This window comes from Sinohyriopsis cumingii, chromosome 8, assembly GCF_028554795.1.
Source record: "Sinohyriopsis cumingii isolate HCF-2022 chromosome 8, ASM2855479v2, whole genome shotgun sequence".
Lineage (NCBI taxonomy): Eukaryota > Metazoa > Mollusca > Bivalvia > Unionida > Unionidae > Sinohyriopsis > Sinohyriopsis cumingii.
This window is the reverse complement of record NC_142968.1, coordinates 83641055-83654040: the sequence shown is the minus strand read 5'-3', so window position 1 is coordinate 83654040 and position 12986 is coordinate 83641055. Positions and strand designations below refer to the sequence as shown.

General features: G+C 34.5%; 1 long non-coding RNA gene across 1 annotated transcript in view; it reads left to right on the top strand.

Moving 5' to 3' along the window:
* Positions 1 to 10232, top strand: part of LOC149794016 (uncharacterized) — a 100971-nt gene extending 90739 nt beyond the window's left edge. The window contains exons 3-4 of the long non-coding RNA XR_016422925.1: positions 3261 to 3377; positions 9653 to 10232. This is a non-coding gene — a long non-coding RNA (uncharacterized LOC149794016). The remainder of the gene's footprint in view (positions 1 to 3260; positions 3378 to 9652) is intronic.
* The last annotated feature ends 2754 nt before the right edge of the window (positions 10233 to 12986 follow it).

The window sequence follows — 12986 nt, the reverse complement described above, 5'->3', positions numbered from 1 at the left end:
ATCTAATAAGGATGGAACCAATAATCAAAGACAAACAAAAAGCCTTCATAGCTTACAAAAAATGCCCTAATGAACGAATGCTTGCTACTCTCAGAAGTGCCTGAAGAAACTCCCAATGCATCACTAAATAGTGTGTGAATGAGTACTGGTAACAATTGTATGAAGGAATCCAGCACAGTGCTGTGTCCAGAAACATCCAAGGTATGTACATTGGCATCAAGAAGGCTCTAGGCCCTACAGTGAAAGGGGTTGCACCTCCATAAATCTCTGACTGGAGAGAAGATCACTGACTGTGAGCAACAGATGGCCAGATGGGTAGAACACTACTCAGAGCTATACTCCAGAGAAACATCAGTTACTGATGCAGCCATTAGCAGCATAAAGTAACTGCCCGCCATGGAAGGGCTTGACAAAGTGCTGACCTTAACGGAGCTCAGCAAAGCAATTGACTCCCTCCCAAATGACAAGGCACCAGGTAGTGACAGCATCCCAGTGAAGCTATCAAACATATGAAGCCAACATTGCTTCAGCCGCTACTTGAGCTACTTTGTTTCTGCTGTGAGGAAGGAGCAGTCCCTCAAGACATGCATAATGCCATGATTGTGACCCTTTACAAAAACAATGATGACCGCAGTGACTAATAATTACAGAGGGATCTCACTCCTGAGCCTAGTTGACAAAGTGTACACCCACATCATACTCAACCGGCTGCAGATGCTGGCAGACCATGTGTACCCAGAATCCCAGAGCAGGCAGGTTGATGACAGACATAATCTTATCCCTATATTTTTACAGGTTAGAACCCCCATCTCTTGATTCAAGGATGGATACTCCAAATTTTCTTTGCAACGAGCCCCTGTGGTTATAAGTAAATCAAAGAGATGACATATGCATGAAGAAGAAAAAAAGTTATCACACATCATTGCCTTGAATGAAAATGTTAAGCCTTCAATATTAAAAATTATTGGCAAGTTTGTTGACAGAAGCAACATTTCTTTGAAATTGGATTTTATTCCATTTTTTCAAATGCAAAGCATGATTATTTCAGTCATTAGAATAGTGTTCAAGAGTAACCTCTTAATGCTGAGCAGCAAATGTGGCAGCTGGTAGAACCATTTTTATAAGTCTTTAGTATGACTTGTGAAGGTTTCAAAACACAACCTGGTTCATCTGAGGTGGACACTCTAACCAATAGACCATTGGAGCAGCCATTTCAAGGTTAAGCATTTTTCTTTATGAGATAAGATTCTAATACTTTGCTTGCATTTTCATTTTTTTAAAACTGTGATAGGAAATTATTACTTTGTATCTTATGCATGTTAATTCCAAGTTGTACACATACCAAATCATTGTATATGGTTTTGAATTGCCTGCACCAATAGAATTTATTTTCCATAATTAAATGCTATGTCAGTCAATAGATATTCTACTTAAGACAATGATATCTGGACTTACAACTGACTATTCTGATTTCTTTTAAATTGAATGTTTGAAAGGTAAACAAACTACTCTTAATTTCAGTTGTTTATTCTATTATTGTTTCCTCATGCTGCCACAATGCAGTTCAGCAAAATAAAGTTAAAATTTCTTTTTGTAAACTGAAATAACTTAACATGCAACTTTTATGCAAATTTTCAGTTTATACAGATATATTACTGTATTTCAAAATATTATGGGTTACATATGTTTGACAGTATGGGAGAATTATGAAATACAAACATCTTTTGATTCAGAAAATGCATGTTTCTAAACTAAAATGTTCTTTAATTCATTACCAGTGATACATGAATCTTGAACAATGAATTTCATCCTGGAATTACTTTTTCTTAGCATGAAAACCATGGTTATTGGTCAATTTCCTTCATGTACATCTTCTATGGATGGCTGCCATCGTCATAATATTTTGATCTCCACAAAGAATGTCCCAAAACATGATCAGCAAAAATGATAAAAAGAATCAAATTCACGGCTACCATTAAATGATTTTAAGAGAAAAGGGGGAAAAGTGAATTTTGTGATACTGCAATGTTGATTTGTTTTAGTGAATGTAAGGGGTAAGTGATGAGCACAGTTTGCCTTGATTTTCTTTTTGTTAAGGAGGAGTGCAAATGGCAAAATATTTGAAATTTACATCCATGATACATGTGTCTGTGAAAAATAAAACTTGTGCACTCATATTTTTTAAGGTCTTTTGAAGATGCAGAAATATTGCAAAGTTTGAGGTTTTTGACAAACATGTGCCTATTATGGAACTTGTTTTTTCCTTTCCATACAGTGTTTAACAATGCTTTATGTGTGTATGTTACAGTGTACATATTGTCATTGTAGTATAACCACTCTAAAATCTCTTACATTTATCACTAAATTGGTGGCCAAATTGAATCCTAATCTAACATTGTCCTTTGTATTGCTGTTCACATAATCGTAAATAATGTCACAACTGTTGTCTCAATGTGATCGTAGAACACATTTTCTCATTTTTTGCAGCTGGTCCACATGCAACAACCAAAATGATGTTCTAGCAATAGATTCTTAATGCATAACTTTATAAAATTAAAAAAATATCAAATCAGATTTTGCATAGGGACTGTTCTCAAAATAGCCCAGATTGTAATACAAATTGGCATCATGAACATAATGTATATTACGTCGTATCTAAATAGCTTTTAAAAATGAGTTGTGATTTTAATTATTTAATTGTTAATGTTTTGCCATGGCATTTTATCATCCACTCTTTTTTTTGGTTTTTGTTTGAGCCAAGATTAGGCCTTGAAGTATCTACCCCTTTGTTGTCAGGTCCATTCATTTTTGCACTGGTGCAAGAGGTGGAATATTTAACATAATCATCATTGCTAAAAATAGAGAAACCTTTAAATGAACTTGACCAAGTTTGACAAATGCCTTTTTTGGGGAAGACTTGACAAGTTTTGGACAAATTATGTTGATCTACCTTCAAGTATGGCAGCCATTACTTAAAAATATAAACCACTTTAAATGTCCAAATGCAACATTCTAACCAGGAGTGCTTGGCCAATTGTCCTTGCATTTGGCTTTTTAGGTAGATGTCTGACAGGTGAGTGATCTTAGAGCCTCTTGGACTTCTTGTTCATTAATGTTAATCCAGTCCTAAATTATTTTACCACATTTGTAATTGTTTATGTTGGTTAAAATTTTAACAAAATTATTTTTTTCCTTGGTAAATGTTACTGATTTCTAAATAATTTATTTGTAACAATATGTGTATATTTTTATTTCAACAGGAACAACTGCTCCAGTGGCCGAAGTGTTTCAAGAGTGTCTGCTAAGAACTCAACATTAAGAGATTAGTGTTTGGACTGATAATGTGAATGGGTGGTACATGATGCTACATGACTGCGGTATGATACCCCATTGCTCGACATCACTGTAAAATGCCACACTGCATACATCATAGCAATATGACTGCAAAATTGTTAAAGCTGCATTAAAAATCCAACGCACACAAGTACACTCAACAGGAGTAAAAGAAAATTGCATTTATTACAATTTGCACAAGAGAATATTTATCCACAGAATTTGAACATAGTTTTCTGACTGCTGAACATTTAACACATTAACCCCTGGAGGTTTTTGTTGTTTTTGCCTGAAATTCGAGTAGGAAATACATTTTAAAAGCTATTTCTGAATCCTACCTAATAAATCAACTTCCAGGTGATCTTCCAATAACATAATGTCTAGTTGTGTTAGAAACATCAATTTTCATTGGCTATTTGGCTAGCACACTAGCAGAAGGGTAGAAGCTGGAGTTCTTATTTTTTTTACTGAGACAACTCTTTATTCCAAATTCTTATTCTACTTTTGCAAAGGTTCATCTGTCTCTTTGCAGTTCATACCAGTCTGCATTAGATCTGAGACCAAAAAGTCTAAAATCTGGACACAAAATTGGATTCTGACCATGGGCGAATTTTGGGTGGAAAAAAATCAGGTCCAAAAAATGAGTTTTTTCCCTCTTTATTTTGTAGTGCAGCAAGAAATTCCAGATTGTTTGGTATCATTGTAGAGCTACATCTGTCTACCTTTCTATAGTACCACTCACTTTAGTGTATCATACATGACCTTGATGCTAGAGAGCTCAGCAGTAGCCTACTACCTCCTGCCATGTAAACTCGTCACCATGGGTTAATGTGTTAAGATGAAAGATGAATGTACAAGTTATAAGCATTTGTACACTTTCATTTTAATCTTCTTTGGGATAAAACTGCACCTATTTTGGAAGTAATGGAAAGGACCTAGCCCTGTATACCAGTAATTGGAACCATTTTTCCACAGAATTACCATATTAAACTTTTATGAATTTAGTTTCTAGTAAAACAAGATTATTTCTCACACTAAGTGTTCCAGGTGGATTTTGATAAATTGCAGTTTAATAGGATGCTGAGCACATAGTGTACCTCTCTTGGAATGACTACAAAAGCTACTTTTATGTTAAACTGTATATTAGACATTGTGGTTTAAATTGCCAGGGTGAGGGCATTCAGGAAGAAAATTCACAGTGTAAAAGCTATTGTTGATTAGTGTCTTGTTTGTTACTTCATGGATTTCAACATGATGGGGTCTTATTTATCTATACATTTATACCAGTTTCAATGATGACAAGTTTTTTAAAATGGATTCTTAGGGTGATAAGTTGCATTTTGATTGAGTTAATTTGTATTTCAAGAAATTTGGAATGGGTCTCCTATTGAGTGTAGAGTGGAAGAATTTAATAAATTGGTTTTGACTTCAAATGTCGAGATTTCTGCAGCTTAATCATTTTGTAATTTGATAGCAAATTAAAAGTTAACTTAAAGCTGTCATCTCCAGCTAGGATTGTAAATAGGATTTTCATTACATGTAAGATTCCGAAAGATTATTAAAGTTTTGCATCAAGGTTTTTGGAAGTTTGATTATTGACATTTGCTAGCACAATCCTCTCCTTTGAGATATTATTTTTACCATATTTACCTTTGATCTCCATTATTTTTACCATCAAGTGTTGTATGCAAATTGATCTCTCTTATTTTTTACCATCAGGTGTTGTATGCAAGGTAAGATACTGGTATGATAGTTTATGAAAGTCTATGCTGGTATTTATTACATCTGTACCAATTAATCAGCCATACTCATAATCGGGCCAATTATTGGAACAATTGGTATAATCGGTATCGGCAGAAATAATCAGTGCCGATGTAAACAAATTTCCAAAATATATATTTAATCATAACATTCATCTTGACATGGCTTGAATTTTAAATCAGAATTAAATAGTGGAAATTAAGGAATAAACATTTGATTTTGGGGGTTAATTGAAAGACAATATATTCTTAAAAGTAAATACTTTTTAACACACTTGCTGTAAACTACAGCTGATTGTCTGCACACAACAAATTGTCAATACCATTCATGCACTCATCCCAATCACAGCAGCCAACCAGCCATTGAGGCCTCATGTGGTTGTTGAACTTCCAGCATACACATTATAGGGATGGTCCTGGCTTTTAAAAAGTTGTCGGCAAAAATATCGCCAATCTCAATATTTTATTGCCAATTTTCAAAAAATGTCACCAGAATAAGTAGTGAATATTTTTCGAAGACTATTAATGTAATAGGCAATGAAAATTGAAAAAGATGGGATAGTTTTTACTTTATTGACAACAAGCAATACAGCCATAATATTACCCCAAAAGAATCATTAAATGACTGTTTTACACTATTCCCATGGTCTTTGCATTGCGCATCACCATTAGTGCATAGATCTAACTGTTGTCACCTGAAATAAATGCATTATCAAATGTAAAATATCTACTTTTCTACAGTCTCATTTTTTAAAATAGAAACAACAGTTATTAAGCAAATCTATATTATGTATATTATTTTCCAAATAATAGTTTTGTAGGAAACTTTAGTTAATGACATTTTAAGACTAAAATCCTATGATCGTACTTTGCAAAGTAAGATAAGTGGCATATAATATGACCATCGATTTCATGCATTCAGAAATTAAATGCCCCTCCCTCTTTTTATGGCTAGCTTTACAAAGTACATCTCTGTCAACTAGGAGTTAAGAAATTTATTTTTGCCACACTTTACAAGCTTTGCTTGTTTGTGAGTTAATTGCTTCATAAATCTCAGGAATGATCAATGAATGCTGTACATTTTTTTCTTGACAAGCAAATTATGATCTCCATTCCCACCAATGAAACTTGCACCAGTAAACTTGACCTGGCATTACTGTACCTTTTGATATAAGCATTGATTACCATTATTAAATTAAAAGAAGGAATGAAGAAACATATCACAGAGCATATGTGCCCCCAAAAAACTAATTTGGAATAAATATGTTATTTAGTAAAGAGTTTTATTTGCATATATGAGTTAACAATAAGAAATAAGGTGGGATATAAAATGTTGGGAAATAGTTATCACATGTATGGTAGCTTGAGACCACATTTGAACTGTTAACATGAATTCCCACCTATCTTAGGCATTGTTAGTTATAACAAAAATAGGGCAAGGTTTACTTGTCAATCAAATGCTATTGTTTTCACTAACTGTAGAATAGGTGTTTTTTTGAATAATCGGTCTCATAATCAGTATCAGCAATTTTAATAATCAGCTATATGTGGTATCGGCATAATCGGCAAAAAGTGACATCAGTACAGCTTTAGTATTTATGGTTAGGTTATCGACTGTAGTTTTTATTTAACGAAATTATAACTATGAGTGCTTTTTATTATTTTCAATTTGGCCTTTGCTGTGTGGTTGATAGTCATGATGTAAAGAGTGACCCATGCTTTTGGTGTTATCCTGTAAATTTATTGACATCTTGGATGATGGCATTGATCCCAGTATCAGCATCTCTGACACTTCTTCAGTTCATTTAGATCAGGGGTATCAAAATCAAATTGCCACAAGGGCCAAATGAGGACTAGTACATTGGCCCCTCAAATTGCCACAAGGGCCAAATGAGGACTACTACATTGGCCCCTCAAATTGCCACAAGGGTCAAATGAGGACTAGTACATTGGCCCCTCAAATTGCCACAAGGGCCAAATGAGGACTACTATATTGGCCCAAGGACCACATCACTAAAGAAAAAGAATTACATTATTAATTATTTAACAAATTCTTGGTGTTGTTATGGGCAACAGGAAATAATTATGTGGGCTACATGAAGGCTGCAGGTCACATGTTTGAGACACCTGGTTTAGATGGATTATTTTTCCCACCAGATACTTAAAATGTGTTCATAATGGTCAGTTCCCACTCAGGCTGGATGCACAATTTCATGCTCACTGGTTGACCATTATTAATTCTGTATCTAATTTTCAGCTTACCTGGCCATCAGGCCAGATGAGCGTATAGTATTATAGTTCTGCATCCATTGTACATTTGCCAACAATTTCTGTTTTAAATAAAAAAAGATACAAAAAGAACTACAGACCAAATTTGACATGATTGGACCCAGATTATCTGGGCATAAGGGATTTTAGAAATATTTATAACAATGCTGATTCATTGTCAAATTGGCCACTGGTACTGACAATAATAAAAGCTATTGAAACAGCAACTTGACAACTGCTGAGCATAGATATTGATCAAACTCGACAGAAAACATAATGGCATGAAGACCTTTTCATTTTGTATAAATGATACTGATTTGGTTTCAAATAGTACCACCATTACTAATATTAGGAAAGCAGGGTTCCTATCCTACTGAGAAACTGGGAAAAAGTCTGAAGAAAAAGAAAGGTTTTCAGCCTTGAAAAGCCCTCAGATTTTGTAAATATTGATCAAAGTTGGTAAAAAGCTTGGAATGAATCAGGTGTTAAATTCATTCATTTGTTACTGAAATTTTCTGAGGTTGTTGAACTCTTCAGTTGGTTGATAGGCAGTTGATACAAATGATTATGTTCTGCTATCAGTAGAAAAATGTTTGCATAACTTTTGCCAAACAAAACATGACCAACTTTTACAAATATTGTTCTGTAATAGATGACTTTCAACATTGGACAAATGATCCTACAGTGACTTAAGATATGGATAAAATATTTAAAAACTAGGAAAACCTTGAAATAATTGTTTCCACAACACATACCATCATTAGCATTGAAAAGCATTTTAATAAAAACCATCTGACTGACATAAATTTATTGGGGCTTTTAGGCTGATGTCAATGTGGTGAGTGATCTCAGGCTCACTTGGGCCTCTTGGACAGGAGTGAATGGTTTTGTACTCAAAAGACCACTTCAGCTTACAATAAATTTGCCATATGCCAAGGAGATTATGGAATATTAATTATTATGTTAGGGATTGTTATGATTTGCAGATGGGAACAAATAAAATGGTAAGATATTTTAAATTGGAAATTCTGCCTAATTATGATATGTTTTTCATTTGGATTGGAGCTGCTTTTTGGTCCCTGATAACTGTCTTGTTTGCTAAGCACCCAGTTATAGTCATGTATAAGCTATAATCTACCTATCTTGGGAATATTACCACAGCTTGTGTTTGATCTCTAAAGATTGCCAAGGTGTTAATGTTAAACTCTTATGCAAGGTTACCATGACCAGCCAAAGACCAGAAACTTGAGTCGCCAAAGGTGACTGGTCCTGTTACTTACCAAAAGCTTGCTTTTATCACACCTATATGTTAAAGATTAGTTCAAGGATCAAAAGAAAAGTCCACAGGGTGAACAGTGCATGTTCTTATCCATCTCCACATTGACAGACAGTGAGAGGGACATTGTCTGCTAAGTTTGATTGGATCGATCCACAGAGATATCCAATCAAAATTGAGACAGAGGGCATGATTACAATTCAAACCCAAATGATGCCTTCTGAAATCATAAAGATAATTTAGTATTCGCCTGGCAGATCAATAGGGTTTACTCAAAGAAAGAAGCCACTCATAATCTAGATGAAGAACATAGAGGTAGATTCTAAGGAAAGACAAAGCTTTTAAAAGGTCAGTTAGTTATTTGCTCAATTATTTTCAGAATATTATGGTATCATAATTTTAATTTGCAGTATGTACACATAAATACTAGAATCGTTTAGTATGTAGAATTACCTTTGTAGTGTTTCATTTACATGCGTATTTGAGAAATGGGCTTGATCTTTATGTAGAGAATTATTAGATGCTAGGTGGAATTATATAGATTGTTAGCAGAATTAATTTTGTAATTTGCTATTAGGCGACTTCGTAGTAAACCAGTGCATTTATTAATGTGTTATGTTAGAATTTACACATGCTTGAATTGTGAATTTGGAAACATGGTTGAAGTATGTAAGATTAGTTACTATGGACGTATGCATATATCAGAGCATGGATATTTGCATACTTTGTATGAGTTGTAAGGTAATGAAATGCATCTGATTATTGTGATAGTGTTTAGTATAATGGGATTAGGAATATGTACTGATGTGACGGAATTTATTGATGTATGTATAGGAAGTAATTGATACAATGCTGTATTATGACATTTGTTTTACCTGACAAGATTGTATGGGTATCTCAATGTGAACAAATGCATGACCAAAGGAATTTAATAGCCATTATCTGATGATAGGCTGTGTGAAGTGTGGGATGAGAGGGCTAAGGAAAATATTGTACCTTCCTTTTGTTTTCATAGGAAGCTTTTCAGGGGACAGAGAACATCTGGTTCCATTGGGTCCCAAGTCTTCAAGAGTTGGAGACGGAATTGAGACTGTAACCAAGACAGTCAAAGTCGACAGAAGTGTAGTCATGGGGGAGAAAGTGGAGGAGGAGGAGAAGGAGTCTAGAGAAAATCGAGGAGGAAGAGGAGAAGGAATTGGGGGAAATAAGAGACAGAAATAATACAACAGATGAGTAGAAATACAAGGACAGGTGGAAATCAATCTCACACTGCTAATCAAGTCATGCAATAGACTTATTAAAGGGTCAAGCAGAAGGAATGTACATGTAATTGGAAATTTGAGTCATTTGAATATTAAATTATTATTAAATTGTTATTCATTGAACTTCAACCTTTTTTTGTATATTTAACCATCTAACCATTGTTGTTGCTGGATGGGGGCTTGGAGCTTTACATCTTTATTTTACTAAATTTAACTTCCAACAAAATAGAGCCTGGGTGGGATTTCTATAATAGTTTAAATAAAATATTGTGAGCACCCCACCCCAAGCATGTACTTCATCATGATAACCCCTCAAAGAAATCTCCTGTAAGATGATAGTTTTATCAGTGTTGTGCTAATAATGAGGTCTCTGCAAAGATATTTACAATTTCACTGCCAGGGTCATTTAGACCCCTTTGGATGTTTTTGAATCAGCTCTCAATCTTGGAGCAACTTGGATAAGTATACAGTCTATGGTAGGTAGCTACCTCTTTGATGTCTTTGGCATGCTACATAGTGACAATATTTCTCAAAATTATTGTGTTTTTCATGATCCCAGTAATTTTAATATGGGCAGCATTTTACACAAATGATGTGATGCACCAAAATTGCTGAAGTAGTCATTTATTATGGTTTTGCATCTGAACAGCTGATTCCTTGAAACACTTAGACTGACTACTGAGGTTGACTGTCACACAAAGCATCCTCTTAAATATCAAGTATTCTGCATGCTTGTGATGTTGGATGGTGAGATTGATTTATCTGGGTTGTGCCATTATGTTTTGTTCCAGAGCAGTACTTAGAACTAAGTATGTATATATTATGTATATATTTTTTATGACATTGTGACATTACACTCCACTCCACCCACCAAAAAAATTGACATCTAGTGGCAGAATGATAGCTGATGTTGTCAGCCTGGTACAGAAAGGTGATGGTGGCTTTAAAGATGGTGATACCATCACCTAACTCAGTGTATCCCCTACAGGTAAAAAACTAAGAGTCAAAAATCACCTTGCTGTCAGAATTAGGGGTCAGCCTGAGTAAAGCACATTTTGGCATCAAAACTGGGAGTCATATTAAATTTTGGGAGTCCTTGAAGGACAAATGAGGGTAAAGGGAAACACTGTAAATTTTCCGAAGTAGTGTCACCACAACTGTAGACAAATTAATTAGAACCAACAAATTTTGTTACATTTATTTCATGTCTTTCTGATCTAGGCTCTTATTTTCATTTTTTATATATAAATTTTAAGCACTTGAATTCAAGGGTGACTAGTCTCACCAGGCAAATCATCCATAAGTTTGATGCTTCAGCACAGTAACCAGTAGGGTGGGTGGGATTAAAGCACCAGCCAATTTAAGGGAGAGAGGTTGGGTTGAACATTTTTCTTCTTTGAGCTCTTTTTTTTTTTTTGCTTCTTATTAAAGACAAACATTTCCTGAACAAAGGAGCAAGCAAAATTATTCTCCCTGAAAAATGGAGACCAGAAATTTGAAAAAGATATTCCAGTCTCCTTTTCCCTGTAATATGATCTGTTTCTTGTAGGGATTTTTCAGACCCTCTCACTTCAAACTTGCCAAGGTGGAACTGTTCAATGTCCACTCTGTAGAAGACATTATTTGTACATGAAATTTGTCAATGATTCCATAAGAAAATGCAGACAAACCCAGCTGTACATAGCAAACAATACAAAAGAACATTGATAATATATTACTCGTGTGTGTACATATGTGTGTTTTCTGAAATAAAGGTACAGTATGTACTCTGTTTTCTCTTCTAATTCCAAAGTCACTGTATATTTTGCAGTGATCATAGTTTTAATATTCCTCAGTAAATAAAATGAACTTACCTGAGGAAAGAAAAAAAGGAACTTATCTAACCCAACTTCCCCCATGTAAGAGAAATGAATTTGTTTCTATGTCAAAAGAAAAAAATTTATATACCTGTACCTACATCTGCCATGGATCTAACTATATATTATTTAGTGAAAATTTATATACTGTCACTATAGTCAAATTTTAAGGGCTGAAGACAGAGTCTGAATAAAAGAAACATTAATAAACATCTGACCTCATCTAGTTCGTTGTAATGGCTAAAAAGACTAACCATTTTTTGTGGAATGGGTTTATTCTTCACATTTTCTGACTTTGGAAAATTATTATACTCTGTGTGAATTTGTATTAACACAAAAATGCATGAAACTTTTAATTTTGTGCCTTGAAACTCAGTAAAATGCCCATTTTAAAGAACTTGCTAACTTGCAAAGATGAGAGATTAGTCTATATAACACAGAGATTAGTCTATATAACACAGAGATTAGTCTATATAACACAGAGATTAGTCTATATAACACAAAGATTAGTCTATATAACAGAGAGATTAGTCTATATAACACAGAAATTAGTCTATATAACACAGAGATTAGTCTATATAACACAGAGATTAGTCTATATAACAGAGATTAGTCTATATAACACAGAGATTAGTCTATATAACACAGAGATTAGTCTATATGACACATCAGGTTTTAATGATTCCAAAGGGCAAGAAAGGAAAGGAATCCAGTTTTCTATCAGACCTAAAGAAGAGATAATACAAACAACAAAATAGACGAGGGGGCCCCAAGTGGCCAAGTGGTCTAATGCGCTTACCATTCTGGATCACTGCCATCTCACCTCTGTCTGCATGGGTTTGAGTCCAAGGCTCGGCTCGCGTGGGTACGTGGGAAAGCCTGTCAGTAGCTTCTCATGGGTCGGTGGTTCTTCCCTGGGTTTTCCAGGGTTCTTCCTCCACCAGTTATACTGGCCACCATGTATAGCCTATCTTGTGCTGAAAAATGGCGTTAAACCCTAGAACAACAGCAACAACAAAACAGACAAAAAAAAAACCTTAAGACAGAAATAAATTAAAGGGCCTTGACTGTCCAAGATGAAAGTCAAGTGCTTGATATTATCTGTTCACTTGCATATATATTCTGCTTGGTAATAAATCTGTTCTTCTTTTTATTCTGTTCACATGTAGATGCCGATTCATTGGAGAAAAAAAGAATGTTCCAGAAGAGAAAGTTTTCAAACTGAAGATTT